Below are 21,938 nucleotides of genomic sequence, written 5' to 3'. Positions count from 1 at the left end.
TCCTTTCTCACGTTAAGCTGCTTCAAATGAGCTTTGCCCTGCCCTTCTAAGACCACATTTATGTTTGAGTTCAGGCAGCTCTCACACGTGTAAAGGGGCTAAAATCTGAGGAAAGGAGTGTGGGGTCCTAACAGGTAACTAAGCAAAATGGGGTGCAGATTGGTGGAAAGATAGGGAATTGTATAAACATATAAAGACGTTTTTGAACAGAAGTTTGAAGCAATTGGAACAGGAATATGTCATTTCAATATTCTGTAACTAAAACTGCTTCACTCTATAATGTGGCAATAAGACCCAAGGCGGCGGGCCAATACCGCCCCAGGTAATGCCCCGCCGCCTCTGGTCTTATAGCCATTAATACCCCGGCCCGTTAGACCGGGGTACTAATGGCATTTTTTTCCTGTTTTGAAACGCTGATTTCCCTTTCCATGGCGGCCATCGGGAACAGAAGTGTTTCCAGCGCGTTCACTCCAAGAAAAAAAAAAAAAAAAAAAAAAAAAAAAAAACACCCAAGTCCCCAGCGGGGGACGAAGGCAGCCTCCAGCCATGGGGAGGCTGGGAGCAGGGATTGCCCCGTTTTGAGCCTCCTCATTGGCTAAGGGGCTGCCACGCCCCTCGCCGGAACAGAGTATCCGGCACGCACGGCGTACACGGGAATACTGTGTGGTATGGCTCGGAAAAGAGCCAATATACACGCTGTATTCCCGGTGCGCAGTGCGTGCCGGGTACTAATGTTCGATACTTCGAACCCACTTTCCAAAACGCATTTTATTTTTTTTGCACTGTAGTCATTTGCATATAGCTACGAGAGCAAATCGATTTTTCATTATCAAATTTGATGGTTTACAGTTGAGATGCAGAGTGCTCGTGTTCTCACTCACATAGGAGTTTGTGGGGCATCTGGCGGGGTGTCTAATAACCAAGAGTAGCTTTTGCCTAACAAATATAAAAGACAGACTAGGTATTTCGAAAGTTCTGTACGCACAGCACCTACATTACTACTGAAAAGGCGGCCACAAAAAAACAGGCCTGCCCCTTGTTTCTCCGTGGTTGACAACAAAGGGATCAGAAGCATGTTGTAGACAGTTGTACAACTAGGTTTGTGTACTAGAGGACCCAAATTGAACACATTTTTGGACTGTATTAAACGTACACCCGACTTAATTTTTTTTTTAATTGCAAGCATTTTACATAAACATAGGCCAGTTCACAACGAACTTTTCATGCCCTGAAAAAAGCTCCTAAAGCCGAATTCCAACAGACCCTACCACCGTTCTCCAGTGCTGTTAAAACAAATTTTCTACACCCAGATAGGAAAATTGAATTTAGCCGATACACTTCGGCATGGCAGTAGCCACTGTAAAAAGTTACTACCGAGCAAATGACAGTGTCAAGCAATACAATGTTAAGACCTGCAAACCGCCCATCCCCCCCTGCAGTCTAGTTGCTGATCAACCTAAATTGACTAACCACAAGAAAGTCACAAGAATCGCCAAAATCAACTTCCGCTGGATTCGGATAGCACTAAAAATTGTCAATCCATACAATTTTATTGAACCTCAGAAGCCCAGAAATAGACCAAAGATAGAGTACACAAATAGTAAGCGCACGATTGTAACACAAATTGTTATTAGTGCACAATGTCCCCTTGCCAGTTGTTCACGCAATGTTAGATATTCAAACAGACCGCCTTTGGTTCACAAACAGATGCAGAATGTTCAAAGGGGGTCCAACAACAACCCCTCCAGCCTAATGAATTATTTACAAGTCTTATTTGCCATTATTGATGTATTCAATCTTTGGCTTGTCTATACAATGCTCACGTTTACCAGCCAGAACAGTTAGCCAGAGGGAAAAAGTCACATTGAAGGACATCCAAGCAATGGCTGAAAATCAGTTAACTTGATGCCACTTCAGATCCTCGTGTTGGAACATGTGATCACAAACGAATCCCGTAATTGGACATTCGGCACCATTAAGATTTGTACACCCATTAGAGAAAAGCACACGTTATTGGGCAATCTGGATGCAGGTTAAAGCCTAGTATGGGGAGGGGGAACAAATGCACCAAATGCAGCATGTTAAAATTAAACTTCAAAATGCACAGTAACCTTCAAAGATATTTGATTGAAATCTAAAGTACAAACGATTACTCACCGCGAAAGAGTGTTGGGAATGAAAAATATACCGCTTTTGTCCCACTACCTACTGAGCATGTCGGTCTGCATTGTGGAGTGCAGCCAACCGCATTGTGTTTTTCAATTAACATTTGGTCTCTCCCATCCGTAATGCACCTGCATTTGGGGATTGATGTCCGTACATCAGCCAAATAGATTGGATAATGCAATAGTGTTATTTCCTTCCCCCCCTTACCCCACACTAGATAGAGTGCATGACATATAGTTGTGTTTGTTGGGGCTGCTAATGTTTGTGCATTTAGTGGTATTTAATTCAGTTTGTCCACCGATGACATCCAGAAATACTTCTGCCTTTCAAAATATTCTCGCGTTGGAGCGGGGGTTATATTTTTAATGTGTTGTCACGTGCATTGCTTCAGCGTATACTAAGCAATGCACGTGACCCCTCCCCGCCACACTAAAAAAACCTAGGCTACACTATGGGCTCTGGCCTGACCCTCTCCTGTCAGATCAACGTGTCAAAACGTTGCCACTACCATCGCAAAATTCTCAGAGGCATCTTTCTCTACCGCTCCTCCCCGAGCAGACTTGCCGCAGTTAAGTCGCCTGCTGTGCCACGTATGTTTGCCCCCACCCCATGATGTCGATGTGTGCGCCCAACCCATCTGGCCCCCGTGATGTCACTGGGTGTCCCCCCAGGCCCCCTGTGATGCCGGTGTGCACCCCTCAACCTCTCTGGTCTGCAGTGTTCCCGCTGTGTGCCCCAAGCCCTCTGTTCCTCCATGTTGTTGCCATGTGCTCCCAGCCCATATGGGTCCCCCACAATGTCGCTGTGTGGCCCCCAGCCCCTCTTGTCCCCTGTGTTTTTGCTGTGTGCCCCCACTGGTATGTCGTGATATCGCTCTGCGCCAACCCAGCCCCTCTTGGACTCCTGTGATGTCACTGTTCCCCCAGCCCACCCATCCCGCCGTGTTATCGTGGTATGCCCACAGCCCCCTCTGGTCGCTGTGATGCTGCAGTGCCTACCAGCACCCTCTGGCTCCAGTGGTGCCACTGTGTGCCTACCAGCACCCTCTAGTCCCCAGTGAGGTCACTGTGTGCCCCTCTGTTCCCTCTAATGTTGCTGTGTGCCCCCCTCCCCTGATCTCTTCTCCCTCCTCCTTCCATTCCCCCGTCCCATTCATTGCAGGAGTTGTCTAGAGTCACGAAGGGTCCACCATCAATAACCTTTTGCTAACGCTTCGATCAGGTTGGCCCCGAATCACACTGTACCCATAGTCACCGTGAAATCTCACCGCCATCCTCTGTTCCCTTACAAAACTGGTTTTCCTGACTTCTGCAACTGTATTCAGCCTAGTATGATGGTCACGTTTTGTTGCCCTCCCTCCTTTCTCCCTCACCTCGTGCGATTCCCCAGAGATGACAGGCCTAGTGCGGTAATCGCCTGTCTGTTCCCGTTCCCCTCCTGTGTCTTGGCACTTGGACTGCCTGGGGGCGCCGCTAGGCTGAGTGCAATGGCAAATCTTTGCATTCTTGCTGCTAGTGGCCTGAAGGGGTGTTTTCCCTTGTTCACTCCCTTGCCGTGGAGCGCATTGTGTGTGGGCACTGCATAAATATACTATATTTCACTATGCTTACTCTTTACTTCACACCATCACACAAGAGTGCAGATATACCCCTCGCCGCCCACAAACGAAAGCTACCCAACAAACATAATATGCAGCTAAATTCCAAGAGAAACCAGCCTAGCCGCACACAAGCCTAACGCAGCCAGAACCCAGTCTTGGTGTGCACCCGCCAGACTGCACACAGTGAACCGTTATCAACACACCTAATGCAGCTACCATCAGGCAATCAGCTGCATACTTAGCTTGTGCACCCAAGCACCCATCGCCACCCTACTCTCCCAACTGACCTGGACTACAGTCCCCGAAGGCGTTCAACCTACTAGCGCTTTGAGGTCATACCAATGCTAGAGCGCTAAGCAAACGCCAAACATGTTGAAGTACCACATTGGGTTGAAATTGCTGGGAGCTTTTAGATCCTGCTTCTCTAGACGAAGTTCCTGCTTAGATTGAAACCAGCAGCTACTTTGAGCATCCTCGGCCATGCGAGCATACACGAGCATTTGAGAATGTTAATAAATAAGAACATTTAAACAGCATACCATGGCGTAAAATGTGCATTCGCCGCTAGTGAATGGCTAGTGACATTTAAATACTGGCGAGTGAGAAATGATGTACTGTTTGTGTGCATAGAATGGAGAGGTAGCTTGCAACTTGCATTTTTGACCCCCTGGTCGTACATAATCGTGCAGGAAGTTAACCTGCCTACTAGGTGATGCAACTAACCCAGGCGATTGTTTTGGGCTCCTGCTCATTGAATCCCAATTAAGAATCCAGATCAAACTCAAAGACCATGCTAATCCCCCAGCTCCAATACCAACTGCCTGCCATCCAATTGCGGGGGCAACTGTGTGCAATGACCATACAGAGAACGACCTTACGGCCTGTCATACCCCATAGCTAAAAAGCACCAAAGAAAATACAACCCTCGCTCTCCCGTCCATCGGTCATTCAACCAACCCTGCATTCGTGCCCCTTCTGAGCCCTAATCTTGAACTTGCAACGGTAACATTCTCTTCAAGCGCAACCCCCCCAGCATGCTTTAAAATAGCAGTCACATCCATCATTAAAAAACAAAAACGTTAAACTGCCACTAATTTCACAGACCTGGATCTTCTGCGCACCACTCAAATCCTCAAAAAGATAACTGCTCAGTTAACTATTGCGAGGTACACTCACGTTGTGGTGCCCCATCACCCGCCAGAGCAGTCCAGTCAAAACATACGAGACGGCTCTCGTCTAGATCTTTCTTACCTGTTCACATTTGCTACATCCACACCCCTTTGCTGTTTCTGCTAATGAACCCGCACCACCCGCCTCAGAAATATACATTTCCCCCATTGGCTAATACAGATCTGAACTGTTTCTACCTCAGATTGTATATCACCAATTGCCACACTGCAGTCTGCCGCGACAGTAAAGTCTCATGCTTTTGAGCAGCCATGGGAAAGGCAACAGGCCATTGATGGGAGCAGCTGTAAAATGCGTGTGCCCGGGCATATATAGCAGCGCATGGCGAATGCCTAGTATTTAAACAAGCCAAAAGGTGTTCACTTGGGCAATGCTTGTTTTAACAGGACTGAAGTGAAAGAAGCATTGTGCTTATGAATCGAGTTGACGAAGACAGATCTGGTTAAGATATTCTTATTACACTGCAAGCGGGCGGTAATGACCACGCAAATACAAATTACAAAGTATATACCGCAGTAGGACCGATTTATGGTATTGTTTAGGTCCCGTCCCTGGTTTAGGTTCCGATGCCTTCCCTTCCACCCTGTGTACCAAAGAAAACTGTAAAAGCACACTATTCTGTAACCATTTATTCTGTGCATTACAGCTTCCCCCATTTTGTAGAAAACAAACTCAAACACTGGACAAAAACATACGCATGGACGGTCCGATCGGTCCAGTGACTGGAATATATAAATCAGTTAGGCAGCACTATTCCACTTTGTCAAAGTAATTTACTTTTGTCTGCGTTTTAAAACCAATCCTTACTGAGTCAAAGGGACGAAAAGAAAATAAACTGTTTACATCGCATTTGCGCAAAGTTAAATATCCACCGCTCCATGGTTTCAGTAATGATCATATGCGCTCCATTTATGTAAACTTCAAATTCTAATGCAATGATTACTACCCATAAAAACAGAATGTTCAAGTAATTTGGTCACAGCACTATTATAAGGAAGTGAACCATGGCAGAAATGAACGTGGTCAGCACCACCAGCTCACATTTCGGTCACCTGCCATTCTCAATCTGCAAGGTAGTGAAAAGGTCTTTAGTGCCTCCCCACCAGTCTGAATTTGTGGAGGCTAGGTATGCACACACCCAATATCACTCAGGTGAAATCAGACATGGGCTGGAGGTTCTACTTAAAGGATTCCTCTTAAATGCATCAGTGGTGCCCCCCCCCCCCACAGTTCCACTATAACCAACCACTTCCAACCCCAGTCCACATAGTGGGAAACAGTCTACTCCGGCTACCTGAGATTTTAAAGTAGTTCCCACCTGGACATCAACTCTACTGAAAAAGTGTCCTCACTCCACTCACCCCTAGGACTTCACCAAACACATCACCTATACCACGCCGATGCTGGCAACACCCACCACCAGATTTCTTTTCCAAAAAAAGCACTGCACCTGGTCCACTTGCGACCACCCACCACGACAAAACAAACACTACAGACAGCACCAAAGTTAGCCCTCCTCAACCTCCCTCCCTAAATTGAGCAACGTCACCCAGTAGCAACCCTCCCAAAACAACAAAATCTCAACCTAATGGATCAACAATCCCCTTCATCAAACAGCAAGCCAAACGCTGTTCAAGATCCTGGCAAAAGGATCCATGCCCCGCCAGTGACATCCCAACACGGGTGCTACAAATACAAGATGGCCACGCACAACCACAAGTCGCACAAACTTTACATCAAATCACTCTCCAGACCATCATCCACAACATCTGCAGTCTCAATTCCACCACTAGTGCCAAAACACAAACACAGAAACCCCAGCAGAGCCAAGCCACGCCACATAAGTACACTCATTTACCATAAACAAGCATCACCATCCTGGGTCAGCTCCTGTCTCACAGGGTGTAATCTCCTCTATACTCAAACGGGACGAATCATAAGAAATAATCGCTCAACTGCATACTCCCTGAAAACTATCATCCCATCACTATCCTGCCATACCATGTCAGAATCATGAAATGCTTTGCCACTAGCACACATTATGGTAGACAAACCTTCCTCAAGAATCAATGCTGCACGGATGTGCTTTCATCCCTTGCATTAGAAGGGCCAGTGAGTCAACCCCTTCATGTACCAAGCCTCCCCTCCATGCTGCACCTGGCACATGAACATTATGCAATCACACAACATACTGAAACTAGCAAGCTGTTCATAAAGCTTTTAAACCGGTGCTACTGATACGAACTACAAACCCCACCCATGTGTTACAGAGAAGATGCAAACCCTGCTCCGGGCAGTGATGCAAGCGGAACAAACTTGGTTCGGATACAGTGCATCATGTAGCCCCAATCAGATTTGAGGACACAAGTGAGCCCTTTCAGGGTCTGCTCTCCCAGCACTAGATTCTGGCGCAGAATGGTAAATCAAGGCCCACAGCCAGTGTCACCGCCAATTTACCCAGTGAGTGGATGGAAGGGTAGAGGTAGGGTTTGAAATTACCAGGAACTGTTCAGCTCCTGGTTAGGTTGAAGTAAACAGCTACCAAGAGCTACTTTAGACTCCCGTGGCAAGTGGTGCCATACAAACCTAGCTACGTGATATTAACTGTATGCATATAAAGGGGAATAAAGCACACACCAAAGGTAGAGCATATTAGATCATATAAAATAGACAAAGTTTAGAGGGTTTGTATCTTGCGCAAAGTTAGATATGCCCTGCGCCATGTACTAGCTCTTGGTTCCCCAGCAGTAGCTTCTGCTTAACTGGTTAAGCCTGATAAGCAGGAACTGCTTTTTGCTCCTGGTCAACAAATCCCAACTTTCTTCCCCCAAAGAGGTCTCATCTGTCTGGACTGCTCCCTCACCCTAGCGGTGGAGTACTTTGTAAAGCGGAAATCTTGCAAACTAGTTCCAGTGAATCCTTCTTGGGGTTTGTTCCAAGTGGTAGGGAGACCTCATCTTTTAAAAGTTAAGCGTCCACAGGTGATCGGACTAAAGCTAGCCCACCTTGGGGGTCCAATACCTGTTCTTGAAAGACTAACCCAGCCTACTCCCTGTCTCACTAGGAAGAATCGCCTTTAGAAATGCAGTACCCTGTTGTGAGGCTACACCACTTAAATGCTGTCTTCCGATGGGTGGGAGAGTGGACAAGTAAGAAACGGTGTTACTGAAGGGGTAAAGACATGCTTGCAATTTGTGGCAGAGTGCCCACCGACAGCATCCCTAACCAACTATCCCCATGTAAGTCATTGTGAGGCACCACAACCAGCAAAAAAAAAAAAAAAAAAAATGGACCCATCAGAATCACGCCTTAGTCATGTGAACTACAAGGGTGCCAAGAACGCGAACCGCTGACCCGTGCCCAAAATGAAAGCAGTGAACAGAGGAGAGGACAATGCGGCCCTGAACATCACTAAGACGCAGAGGTAAAACCGAAGAGGCATGAATACAGTAGGGACAGGTGCCGGCAGAAGTGAGAACAAGGAGAAAGCTTGGCACGCAAGCACAGAAGATGGGAAGTAGAATTGGTGAGACGCGCAGGGTAAAGAAGCAGGTACCCAAGATGAAACTAGGCAACGACACATCCACATTCCACACCGGCTGAGCTATTCACAAGGCATTAAATAATCAGGGTTGCATAGCAATTTGCTATGCAATTCAGTAGGTTTGTTTCTCAATTGGGAACGTGTGTAGCAAAGTTAGCTATTTAAGTTGCCCTCTTCAATTAAAGCACAGCTCACGCTACATTCCTCTCCACCCTCTTTTCACTTCAAGTGAGTAACCCAAAGTAGATTTTATGAAGGGCGAGTGGCATTTGCAAGAGGGTTGAAACTTTTTATTTAACATTTACTGTGCGTTAAATATCAAATACAAGTTTTACCATGCATGGCTTGCCTCTTGGTGGCAGCAGAGTTGCAAACAAAGTGGGTTGGTAGTGACATGCACCATTTTACAGAAATCACATTTTAAAGTTGTGGTCCATTTCTCAAAGGTCGAATATGTAAACTAAGCTACCCTGCAGCTGAAGTTTAAAGAATTTGCAAGGGCTGACTCATCTCGCCAATGTCTTATTTCAGCAGTATGCAAAACTGCTTTATTGTTCATTTCATGCATTGGGTACACATGGTGACTAACAATATTAGCACAAAATTGCTAATCAAATGGGTCTGTTTGCTAATCAAAAAAGAATTAAACTATGCTAATCAATTTGTGAAAACTAATTTATGCCTTGTATTCACACCAGACACCTACAGTCAAATTAAGTTATTTTACACATTGCCTGTGCTCCTCTGGTAGAAGCGGTGTCCGTTCAAATGAGTTCCCAAAACATGCAAAGGGGAGTGCAGGCATGTTCTTGATGGGCAGAGGATAGACAATCAACCTAAACACGGGCCACTGCAAAGGCGTCGCCAGCCCGCCTCACTATGAACATGGCCTCTACAGTTGAAGTCCTCACTTTTAGCCGCACATTCCCCGTGGACACGTGACAACTAACTTGGCTTCATTTTGTACCCACTTAACCATGCGGTGCAGAGCACACGCAATAGATGTGCAATGACTGTTTGGGAGCGTATCAGAAAACACTGGTCAGTGCTCATCTTTCAGCCAAAATATTGCGTTTATAGATGTGATCCCTATATACACACACAACAGTCGATCGACCGTGCCCCTTCACCCAAACTGCCCAATCGCCACCAGCTTTCGCCGCTTGCACTGGCCTCCGGGGCCACATCTGCCCTTTGGGTGGTTGACCTCTTCACTTTAAACAACTTCTCAGCCCTGCACCAACCTGTTTCTTCTGTAATAAGCACCCTTGGCACTACCCCCTCCCCCCGCCGGATCTCATCACCCCTTCTCTTTCTGACTTGCACATTTCGAATGTCACATGGCCTAGTAGGAACTCTGTTCAAGCTTTGACGACCTAGCAGGCGCATGCATTACAACTAATAACTCAATTGATGTGATTTGCGCAACATTTGTATTTGGGAAGAGAGGTGTTAAGAGGGGCCAAACCTCCATTTCAACTCTGGACTCATTAGCCTATACACCACGCGATGGCTCACTTCTCTCCCAACCCACTAGATGCGCATACTAGCCCTACAGTGTTATCAAACGAAACAGCGGCTTTGCCGAACAGCAAAGTGCACACTAATCGCCTAGACTCAGGCTAAAATGTAAGAGTGGTATTATAAACACAAGTACGGACTTACTGGTCGGTCTATTAACGTTTAATGATCTAAAGTAACCAACAAGAGTCCACAAAGCTGAAGATAGGGAGCCGTTCAACACTCATAACCAAGTGGAAATGGCTTCGCTCACAGTGAAGTTGTGGTCCGCGATCCATGATACCGACCGAAAAAACGTTTCCACTTCGGGCAGCCCACAACACCACACACACACACACTCGCAGTTACTATAAAAAATAAACCCATGATTTGACGCCCCTAGAAGCAATTGGAAAGCGCAATTGTTTCGTTTAACAACTGTTATAGCAAATGCCTTTCATACGCCGAACTAGTGGCAAAGAAACACGGAGGCTTCGCGCAGGGCACTGCCTCCAACCACCCATGAACTTCTAGAGCACCAATGCCATCCGAGTAAGCCCACACCATAAATAGCTTACCCGTTTTGTTTAACACTTCATTTATAACGCGCTAAATACCAGCGAGTTGTTTCTAAGAGCGGGATCGGGATTCGAACCTTCGGGATTCGAACCTGTGTTGCGCCACGTCGTCTGGCTTCCAAGACAAACGCGTTGTCCCGGAGCCATCCTTCCTCCCCAACCTATCTGAGCCCGACAATGTTCCGATTAACGGATCTCCACTTTACACAGAGCAAGGTGACATCAACGGGATTAAAAAGAGTCGGCATCACCGACCCGTAAAACATCCCTAAAGCGCCCGCTGCCAAGCGTGCTTCGACGAGGCAATAGCAGCCCCGAAGGAGCCTGCGCAATGCGCTTCGCTGTTTAGAATTAAGGCTTCTTTGTATCCGGCAGGCCCAAAGTCCCACGGGAAACCTCGTCTAAAAGGTAGGCCCACACCGGAGCCCGATCTTGCATACCAGGCCCCCGTCCTACGCCGACCACCACGAATATACTCACCTACTGCAGGGCGGTCTCTTTTCGCGATGGTCTTGGTGTTTCACCAGCCCCTAACGATGTTCCCTTTAGGGCGGCACGCGCGATGGTGTTCTCTGCAGCAGCGAAATGGCCGACTACGTGCGCGGGCACAATGACGTCCAGTAAGCGAGACGGAGCTCTTTACGACACTTGCACGACCCTCGCGCTTCTGCGCCTACCGGTGGCAAACGGAAACGTTGCAGCTCACCCTGGTAACCGCTGAGCGGCAGTTGGTAGTGAAGGGAAATCTGTGACGCAGTTCTTTCCTCGACGGCCATTTCACGATGTTCGCAGAAAACAACTGATTGAAAATGCTACCGAACATGGTGGCAAGAAGAGCGGTCTGTATAGTGTACAGAAACAGCGCACGTTGTCTGTCGTGATTAAAGTGGGCACACAAATGCAGTTTCTTATGTTTGTGGGTAGCCAGTAATGTGTTTTCAGCTCTTACTTACATGCCGATATTTGAGCTTTGACAATAGGGAGGCATGTGCGTCCGTGGCAGGAACCCCTTGAAATAAATGTTTTGGATAAGAATGCCGATATCCCAACGTCATGCGTGTCACCATGAGTCAATCCTGGATTTTCTGTTTGATTTTTAAATTGTTCTACGAATCCTGGCATTCAATGAAGTCCCATGTGGCATAAATGCCAACAATTCTCGAGCACCTCGGAGGGAAATTTGGTGATAAAAAAGGAGATATGAATTTCCCCATAGGACTGCATTGTGGATTTAATTATTTTAGGCGGAAGTTGAAAATAGCAATATCGGGAGTCTCTCCCGCCTAAATAGGCGGGGTTGACATGTATGCATGTAGCGGTGACCCTTATAAACTTTACATTTGGGAAAAGGGTCAAAAAGAGCCTTTTGTTTTTGTAGGTGAGAGCTTCATTGACTTCTATGGGTGGGAAAGGGGACTGAGAGCTGACAAGTTTGTTTGTCTATGTGTAACATACATGCTTGCAATTCCAACCCTCTTGATTTAGGCGGGAGTCTCCCGAATTTTCTGTGAAAAATATAGCAGAGCATCTGGGAGTGTTCCTGGTGTGAGGCTAACAACTGCTGCTGGTGTTCTCATAGTGTTTCTTCACTACCTGTTCTTGGAGGCGGAGCAAGAACACAAAAACCCCCTCTGGACGCGGATCGTCGCAGTGACTGGGAGTGTTGCTGGTGTGAGGCTAACAACAACTGCTGCTGGCCATAGCTCTCAACCATTGTGTCGCAAAGGTGGGTGAAAACACCCTATTTTATTTTTGGGGGTGAGAGGCCCATTGAAACGAATGGGCGTGCAGGAAGCTAGGGCGGGTGAGTCCGCTGCTTACAAGACCGGTGACACCCGCGAAAAGCGTGTGAGTTGAGAGCTATGGCTGGGGTTCTCACAGTGTTTCTTCGCTACCTGTTCTTGGAGGCGGAGCATGAACACAAAAACACCCCCCAGATGCGGAGTGACTGGTAGTGTTCGTGGTGGGCCGTGTGAGGCCGTCGCATGGAGAGATCCACAAAACCGATGACGAGGGCACAACTGAGGTGCTGCAATTCCAGCCCGTCCCCGCCTGCTCAACCGGCGAGAGAAGACCGACAAAGGTCCGACCAAGTAAGTGTAAGCGCTGGAACAAAGTCTGGGACAAATAAAACTATACAACAGCAAATGAACAAAGCCGTAGCTTACAGCGCAGCCTCAGGGAGGAGGAGCCCCCTAGCAGGCAATGCCTGTCCGTGACACAAGGGCCCTTACACCCACTCCTACCTCCTCGTCCTCACAATTGAAATTAAGGGTGATGCCTGGCAGGGAAGGCGGTAGCCGAGAAAAGCCCTCGAGTCGAAATGGAATGATGAGGAGAAAACGGGAACGGGGCCCGCAAGGCCGGTGTACATCAGATAAACCCTTGTCCAAAATGTATGGTCCACACTAGAGAGTACCACACCAGTGCCTGGGTGTTGTCCCGGCAGCCCACCCCATTGGAGATTTCCCGATGTTCATGCTCATCCACCTAAGTGCAGTTCTCCTTGCCTCCATTCCTGAGAAATCTGGTTGCAGCATCGCGCAGGCTGCTCAACAATAAACTCGATAATGGGGAGCCAAGAACGACGTACTCGAACAAATTGCGTATCTTGGCTTGAAAAGCACCTGAAAGCTATGCTAAAGTGCAGGACACAGGAGAGCTAACGAGAAGCCCCAGTGACCCAAGTGAAGCACCCCGAGAAGAAGCAAAAGAAAATAGGCCAAGAAAAACGGAGGATGATGTCGTGCTGTGCCAAACAGAAATGGACGGAAAGCAAAGCCAAAAGCGTGAAAGTTACATAGAGGCAAATTGCTTGGACGGTGGAAGCCTAAGCGATGAGGTGTTTGCTACAAACGCGGGTCAGAATCCCAGATCATACTTCCAAGAGGACCCGGAACGATTTTTATCAATGCAATTAAGTGAACCGAGGGCATCCTTGCACCGCCGTGACTCCTTAGCCGTAGCAGATCAGCTAATTAAAGACCTAATACTACTAAATGCAAAAGTGAGTGTCAGCACGCTTGGTGTGCGGGGGGCCAAATCGAAAGTGCTGAAGCAACCAAATCTCTGTTGGAAAACAGAGCAGAGAGCGAAAAAACAATGGAAACAAAGTCAAATGATATCAAAAAGCAATGATTCCAACGTGCAAAGACACCCCCTAAAATGAAGGAGAGTCGACTACAGCCATCAGTTGACCATTCAATGCTCACAAAAAAGGTTATCAGCCAAAAAAACACAACAAAATGAAAAAAGCTTGAGTCCAACTCAGAGTCCAACTCGGAATACAAAGCGAGACAGAGAAAATGACAACCCAGATTTAAGAGACTCGTCTGACGATTCATCGGTCGACTCATCGTTTATTCAAAGAGAGTTCCCTAAAGTGAGAAGGGAAGTGACAACCCATAGTCAAAAGTTTGCAACAGTGCACCAAGAGGCTCGGGAGCTAAAAGAGATGGCAGAGAAAGTGATAAATGACTTACGGCCGAACATCATGTCCGCATTACTTATTGCAATAGCACCTCTAACAAAGATGTAGGAAAATGTTTACGAAAATCAGAGACCAGAACACCCTGCTTGCACTAATGAGCTCTAAATGGATGAAAATGGACATGGCCATTTGAGAACAAAGAAGACTTATTGAAAAACAATGGAGAGGACAAGAGATTACTCGCGGAGGTAGCAAGGGAGGCCCTGGCAATCCTGAAGCGCAAGCAAACATCTAGAGGTGCAAAAACAGATGAGTGTACAGGACATACGGAAGAGTCTAGAGGACAAATCACCTGCACAAAAAAGAGTGACACAGGCAAGCAAACCCACCGGGGAGGTCTGTGGACCTCGGATGACATAGAGTCCATATATGCAACTCCCGGAGTGAGTGAATTGCCACCAGGCGCAACGACTACGATAGAACAACATGAAATTCAGGAGCAGAATAAAAAAAACTGCAACAAGAACGGGGAATGAAAACATTGAAGATGGATGGTCATGAAGTGTCACCAGTAGCCACCCCACCAACTTCTGCAAACGCAGATGGCTTAAGCACAGACCCTAACTTGGATTCAAGTAAAGATGAGAACCAAGAAACACAATCCAAAGAAACCTATGCAATTTTTGAAAAAGGGAAAAAAAGACCCTCCCAACAAAGGAGAAAGGGAGGATCAAAGGCAAGGGAAATACAAAAGGAAGACAAAGAACATGCCACGTAACAAAAACAAATCGGCAAAGGGCTCCTGTAAATTCTTAAGGAACATCAAGTCTCTAATAGTGACAATACTGACTGAAACTCTATAAAACAAGGAAACAGAAAAAAACGAGATATCCTAAAAGCAAAACAGCAAGAAGAAGAATGTAAAAGCTCTTCTGTAGAAGATAACAACAGGAATGACCAGGAAGGAAAAGATGAAATATCGGAAGAAGATTTATTAAACCTCTCCACATACGAAACAGAAAACAAGCAGGTCCATAATGAAAACCATCAACCCTTAGAAGGCCAAACAGTTCGGTGTTCAGAGTCTGAAGTAGAGGAGAACCAGCCTACCCAAAGAGAAATTCTCTTGAATCCTGAAATAGAATTCCCAGCGTAAATATGTACCTTTGTAACCCCCCCATGAAGCCTCCCGCAGAAACTCAAGCTGAAGCCAGTAAAGAATTAAACGCCGTAAAATTTATGACAATTGAGGAAAGAAGAAAAAAAAATCTAACACAGACGCCCAGTAAGAGAACGCAAATACAACAGCCAAAATTTGCCCTCAACAAACCACAGAACACTAGAGAAAATGAAAGAAAGGAGGCAAAAGTCGCAAATAATAAAGGACAAGAGAGGGCGAATACAGAAGATAAAGTAAATGGGGGGTGGGCAGAAAAGAGAAAGCAGGAAAAAGAGGGAAAAAAGATTGGATCAGGGGCAATAATGACGGGAAGTGTTTCTGTCTCCTACTTGAAAGACGATAGCCTTGTGCTAAACAGATATAATGTAATGCAACTTTTACATCACGTTCCGCATTTGAAGACAATCTCGTTGAATGATTTAAAGATTCTGTAACTCACTGAGGAAAACATACTAGATGAAGTACGAATCCATCTATACTCTAAAACCATAAGTGCGATCCTGCTGGAAAACCGGGAAGACCTGAACGCCCTGGGTTTTGACCTGCGAGAGGCTCAACAACCAGGTCTAAACCGTGGAGGTAACGAGAAGAGCTATAAAAATATCTATCATAACTCAAAACAGGCCCAGCTAAAACGGACCCGGCAGAAGTGAACATGAAGCGCAAAACATCAGTCGAAGGAGAAAGAGTCGAGGGGGTTTCAGATGAGACCCCGGAAAGTGAAGAGGAGAGCCCAAAAAAGCGAATAAAAATAACATTTGCATGTGAAAAACAGAACAACAAAGATTCAAGCTACCCCAAACCGGAGACAGGAAACAAAACGGAAGATGAAAGCTGGTCCTGGTTGGTAAGAGCATTGACATTATCAAGAATAAGCTAGCACTCAGTGCCAACCGGAGACAAACTACAGTGTGGAACCTGGAATACGAGGCGACACGTGCATGTATTTAACAAATCATCAGAACTTCTCAAAGATCTAGACCTTGTGTTCCTCCAGGAAACGTGGCTGGCAAAGCCACCAAGCGTGGAAGAATTCAAAATTGCTTTTAATCCCGCAATTGCCAAAATGAAGGGTCGCCCAATGCCAGGCCTAATAACCCTAATTAAACGAAAAAGCGGGTTTCGGATAACAAAAACAAGCAATCCTATCCCTTATATCCAAGTTACATCAATAATTCAGCAGAAGAAAAGCCCTAGAGAGGCTTCGTGCATTCACATTATCAACCTATACTGGCATCATAAAAAAGCTGGAAGAGCATCCTTTCTAGATGGTATATGTGACATACTAGACGAGATAATGTCGAACAACACACAGGTGAAAATAGTAATCTGTGGAGATTTCAACCTGGAAATATTACCAAAAGAGGGGGACCATTCAGACAAAACAAAGTTACGGAACATGAAAAATAAAATAAAAACTGTTTGGATGGAAGAAATGGATGTTAGAAACATGAGCCTGGTAAATGGGAATACAAAAGGAGACATCCCACCAAAAGCAACGTGGGAAAGAGGATCTGCGTGATTTTACCGTCGCGGAATGCTCTGCAACGGAAATGTCAGCATGGGAAATGTACGCAACACCGAAATGTTCTTACATTTCCCATGCGGGCCTCCATTAAAATCACACAGATTCAAACTCACACCCACACACACACACTCACTCACTCACACCCCCAACACACCCCTACTACACCCCTACTTACCTTCCCGTCAGACACACTGGTTCCCTTTCACTTCTGTGATTGGGAACCGTCGCCGCAGGGTACTTTACCTTTTCTAAAAAACAATATTTTTATTTTTCTTACTTTGGGTGAGCTGCAAAAAAAAAAGCCGGGGGCTGCAGGGGTGTCCCCCGCAACACCCCGCTCACTATGGGGGGGTGTCCGCCGCAACTCCCCACTCACTGTAGTGAGCGGGGTGTTGTGGGCAACACCCACCAGGGCCCATACCGACCCCACCGAAACACCTAAACACATACCACGAAAAAAGTTCTAACTGTTGGTAGTAAGAACTTTTCATGGTGTGTGTTTTAGGTCTTTTGGTGGGGTCAGTAATTTTTATTCTGACTTTTCTTCTGAAATCGGGAAAGAGGGGTCCAAAGCTCGATCTTGGACTACTTCTTTGTCTTGTCAAACTAGAAATTATATCGTGCCTCCTATTGCTATGAATATATGTATATTGGCCTACGCCAAGCTGCTAACAAGCTGCTTATAAACTACATGTGAATAAACTCGCATTGCAAGGTCCTGACCTTAGAAACCATGTAAACTGTCATTTTGGGTCAAGCCACCATTTTAGGTTTTCTTGCTCTATAAAGTCACCATGTGAGCTAAAATGGTAGCCTATGTTATTCAGAACAGAACTCGATTGTCATGACCTCTGTACAGCTAATGTATAACTTGCCTGCAGGCCACTTGTTAGGGTCATGAGCTGAGACCTTGTCCTTCTGCTGAACTGTGTGCAATGGATTACCTGTATCACCGAAACTGATCTATAATTGAATGAGAACACCTGCTTAACTATATTGAATAAATTAAGTCCCGCATTGTAATGTTAGGCCTAGAGCATACATTATTACCATTTCTTCTTGTTAATGTATAAACCTAAGATGAACTAGATTTGACCTGGCAAGGGACCCTAGAGCAGTAACTTATTTATGGAATGGTTAACCTGAAGAAAGGCTGGACAACAGGCTGGAGAAATGTATGAAAGCCTGACTGTTTCAATGAATATTTGCACTCACTGAGCACACCAAACCACGCCGGAGTTCGCTGTGTTGTACTGAGGGTCGATAGCTATCTGAATTTTGTTCTGTTCTTTTGTAACTGGATTCAGTATAAAATAAAGTACTTTGTATGTTCCTTTGTAACCTGTGTTTGGTGTGTTTCCTTTTTGGTTACCCTGCCTCATATTATTTCCTTGTTTTCACAGTTGGCGCCCGGAATAGGGACACTCAAAATTGATGCCGGATTATTGAAGGTTGACGCACGCTATCGGACCGGGATCGGACGGTGTGACATAACGGGCCCGACTGAACGAGACGCGACACCTCAACAGCGCTGCACGATCCATTCCCTGGATGATAGCCGTGTGGTCTGAGACGGCATCTTGACGAGGGTCAATTTTTTGAGGCGGGCAGATTTGCCAAAATCACCATACACAAGGTAAAATTCGTTAGGTAAGTCCTTTGTAAACCGATCGGTCCTCCTTAGGTTTGGTCAGGTGAGTCGTTACCCGACTCTTAATTCAACCCTGACAATTTGAATTTGGCGCATTGTATCTGCATACACAATTATTGACCAGGTAACACCAAGTATTTGAGAAATGCCTGGGAAATTGTCTAGCTGCTTTAGGGCATTATTCCGCAGTAATAGACAATCTTTGGAATTTAGCCGTCCGGCACCACAGGAGGGGTCACCGGCATGTACTATGTACTGTAAGCATGGCATTGGAAGTGTAGTATTTAATAAAATTTGGCACAGACAAACCAGACATGCCTCCGAACTTCAGTGGCCAGTCAATGGTAGTTTTGAGATCCCTCGTATTGAATATTTAGAGTCAGTCTTGTTAAAAAAGAAGGCCAGACCTGCAGCATTTGATGTTTTGCAAAATTGGAAAAGAGAAGCGTTGCAGCAGCTTAAAAGTAGGGAAAAACATGTGCGCCGTCATAAAACAAATGCTGAAAAGGAGTTGTTATATGATCAGGACAAACAGTCTGAGTCGGTTAGGAATATGGACAGGGCTTTCTCACTCGGTATTCAGAAAATCTATCCTTCTAAAGATCTTCATGTTTCTGATGAGTTTATCGACAAATTGTTAAATGAATGAAGGCCTGGTGCCTCTGCACCACCTCCGTATGTTCCTCTTCCTCCTGCTGTACCTCTTACTGCTATTATTCCTGCTCTTCCTGCTCAACCTGTTGCTCCTATTCCTCCGGTTGTTGTTCCTCCACCTGCTCCTCTGCCTCTTCCCATTGCACCAGTAATAGTACCTCCATTGAATTTGCCTGCACCCTCACTCCCAAGTAGTTCTGTGCCGCTTGTAGTTGATCAGGGTGCGGGGTCGAGGATTGTTACTCGTAATACTGTTCCTACAGAAAAGAAACAGGATTTGTTTGCATGGGCTAAGCATTGTATGGAGAGAGATGATCGAGCTAATGTTCTTGCCACACTTTCTAATATGGATATAATTTTCCTGAGAAAAATGTTTTCATTGAAGGTTTAGGGATTCATTTATGTGTAATGTGGGGTAAATTAAATAATGCAGACCTCCCACAAGGGTTGAGGGACCTGAATACTTTAGCGTTTTCAAGAGACACTGTGGAGAAGGTCCATGAGCATGTTGAGAGGATATTTGAGTATACAAAGGAGTTGGAAAGGTTACGGAATGAGGATGACGAAGAAGAAAGTATGTATGTACAGAAACGATTTCTTCCGTGTCGTAAATCGACATCTGAGGAGGCGCGAATTTGTACAAAAGATGCGATTAGATGGATTTCAGACATATCGATAACTCCAGTTGAGGTATATGACACATACAGTCAATATACGCTAGAAATGCAGAGGAAAGTGATACAGGTAATGGTAGAGTACCTGCAGGATGAATGTTTAAAGAGAAAGGTTAGTTGTCCCACAGAGTTATTGAGCATTTATAAGAAAGCTTTTTCACTTGACACTTCTTCAACTGCTTTAGCGCTCGACTTAGCTCTGTTGCTTAGTAAGCGTTCGGAGTTGCCTACATCTCAGTTGCCTATGAGAGAGGTTCCTCCGACATTTGTCCCAAAGGTTGAGATTCCTGCTAATGCTGCAGCAGGTACACCTGCTGTGGACATTCCTGCACATTATGTATCGCAGTTTGTTCACATCCCGTTTTCACGACAGGAAGTGAATACTATTAGACAAACTATTCCTGACATTAGGAAAAATCCGACAGGGTTCTATAAAGAGATAGAGTCCGTTTTGCAGTCCTCAGTGTTTACCCTAGGTGACATTGATTTGCTATTCCCTGTACTCCTGCCTGTAGATTTGTGGAAACAAGTTAGAACTATAGACGATGTACCAGGGTTGGGAGATACATGGGCTAACATAGTTAGGCTTGATGGGGAAAGGCCAGCTGGTGAGAGACCACCTCAGGTGATACTAACTTTGCCTGACAGAATCATTGCAAAACTGAAAACTATAATCCCCGAAAAGAGAATTATTTGGGACAAGCTTACGGCCTGTGTCCAAGGAAAATCTGAGGGTGCTACCGAGTTCTTTAATCGGTTCGAACAGGTATTCTCGGATTTCAGTGGACAAGACTTAGGCACAGAGTCTGGGAAAAGATTATTTGTGGACAAATTTGTACGTGGATTGCTGCCTGACATCCAGTCACAAATTATGTCTTCTGAGAGCGCTTGGCAGGCGAAATCCCAATCAGAAGTACTGCACATGGCTCAGTACACTACGAGAACCGTGTCAATAATGAAAAAGATAGAGTGGAGAAGAGAAACGGTGATTTGAAGACTAAAGTATTGTTACAGCAAATTGTTAGAGGCCCCAGAGGGGGTAGTTCGCAGATTAGAGGTCAGTATGTTCCACAAGGGAATGTGCCCTTGGGTCCTGTGAATATTAACCAGTGTGCCTATTGTCGCCAGGAGGGTCATTGGCGTGCACAATGCCCCGTCCTTCGACAGAGGTCGAATAACACATTTGGAAATATGGGTAGACGATCCAGAGGTCGCCCGGGTGTAGGGGGCCCTTGTAGAGGCCAGTTTTCGCAGGATCCCCAACAACCTTTTTCACAGGATAATCAGACTTCGAGTGTGGATACTAGAAACATATTTGATCATCCTTCTGCTGCATATCTATCTGAAGAGCTTCCTTTTGATGATATTTTGTTTCGTTAGGATTGCCCGAAGCAGGGTTTGGAACCTACACCTATTCCCGTTAATCAGAAAGGTCCCTACGTTGAAATGGTAGTGGGAAATAGGAAACATCAATTTTTGATAGACACTGGAGCACAGAAGTGCTCCATTGATCATTCTCGGGTTCCAAACATTTCACTGTCAGGGCAAACCAATGTTTCTGTGGGGTTTTCTGGCACACCAGTTGTTTGTCCGGTTTCTTCACCGGTACCTATTTCTTTGGGTCCCTTTACGGACCACTGTCCATTTCTCTTGACTTCGAATTGTGGAGAGAATTTGCTGGGGTTGAATCTGTTGAAGGAATTAAATGCAGTAATTCATTGTTCTGATGGAGTGCGTGTGACGATTTCACCACAGCAATGTTCTGTTTCGCAATTCTTCACTAGACCTTTGCCGCCAGAATTCAGTAATGTACCAGAGTGTTTGTGGGCAGTTGATGACAATGATGTCAGTGTTTTGCAGATTGAGCCTGTTAAAATAGTTTTGAAACATGGAATTAAGCTGCCCCGTATTCCACAGTATAAGATCTCAGTTGAAGGCGAGCGAGCTTTGAAGAGCATTGTTTCCGATTTTGTGCATCGTGGGGTGATTGAGGAGATTGCAGGAAGTTTGTGCAATAGTCCGATTTTACCCGTGTACAAAAAAGGTGATAATGCAATTCCATTTCGTTTTATAATTGATTTACGTGCCATTAATAAAGTCGTCGCTCCGCAATTTCCAATTGTGCCTGATGTGACGACAATATTAACCATGATTCCAGCTACGGCTACCCACTTCAGTGTTGTGGACCTAAAGAATGCTTTCTTCAGTATTCCTATACATGAGGATAGTAGATACTTGTTCGCGT

The 21,938-nt window shown here is 45.7% G+C and overlaps 1 protein-coding gene across 3 annotated transcripts in view; it reads right to left on the bottom strand.

Annotated features, from left to right (window-relative positions):
• Positions 1–11,326, bottom strand: part of NCOA5 (nuclear receptor coactivator 5) — a 58,843-nt gene extending 47,517 nt beyond the window's left edge. Inside the window, exon 1 of one of the 3 annotated variants that reach the window (XM_069651366.1) lies at positions 11,057–11,326. The gene's annotated coding sequence lies outside the window, so the exon portion shown is untranslated. The remainder of the gene's footprint in view (positions 1–11,056) is intronic. The other 2 variants (XM_069651363.1, XM_069651365.1) reach the window with 2 other exon arrangements.
• Between the last annotated feature and the right edge of the window lie 10,612 nt (positions 11,327–21,938).

The sequence above is a fragment of the Ambystoma mexicanum genome, chromosome 3p, assembly GCF_040938575.1.
Source record: "Ambystoma mexicanum isolate Mex_15411 chromosome 3p, UKY_AmexF1_1, whole genome shotgun sequence".
Taxonomy (NCBI): Eukaryota; Metazoa; Chordata; class Amphibia; order Caudata; family Ambystomatidae; genus Ambystoma; species Ambystoma mexicanum.
Note: the sequence above shows the minus strand (reverse complement) of the source record. Positions and strands in the feature narration are given on the sequence as shown.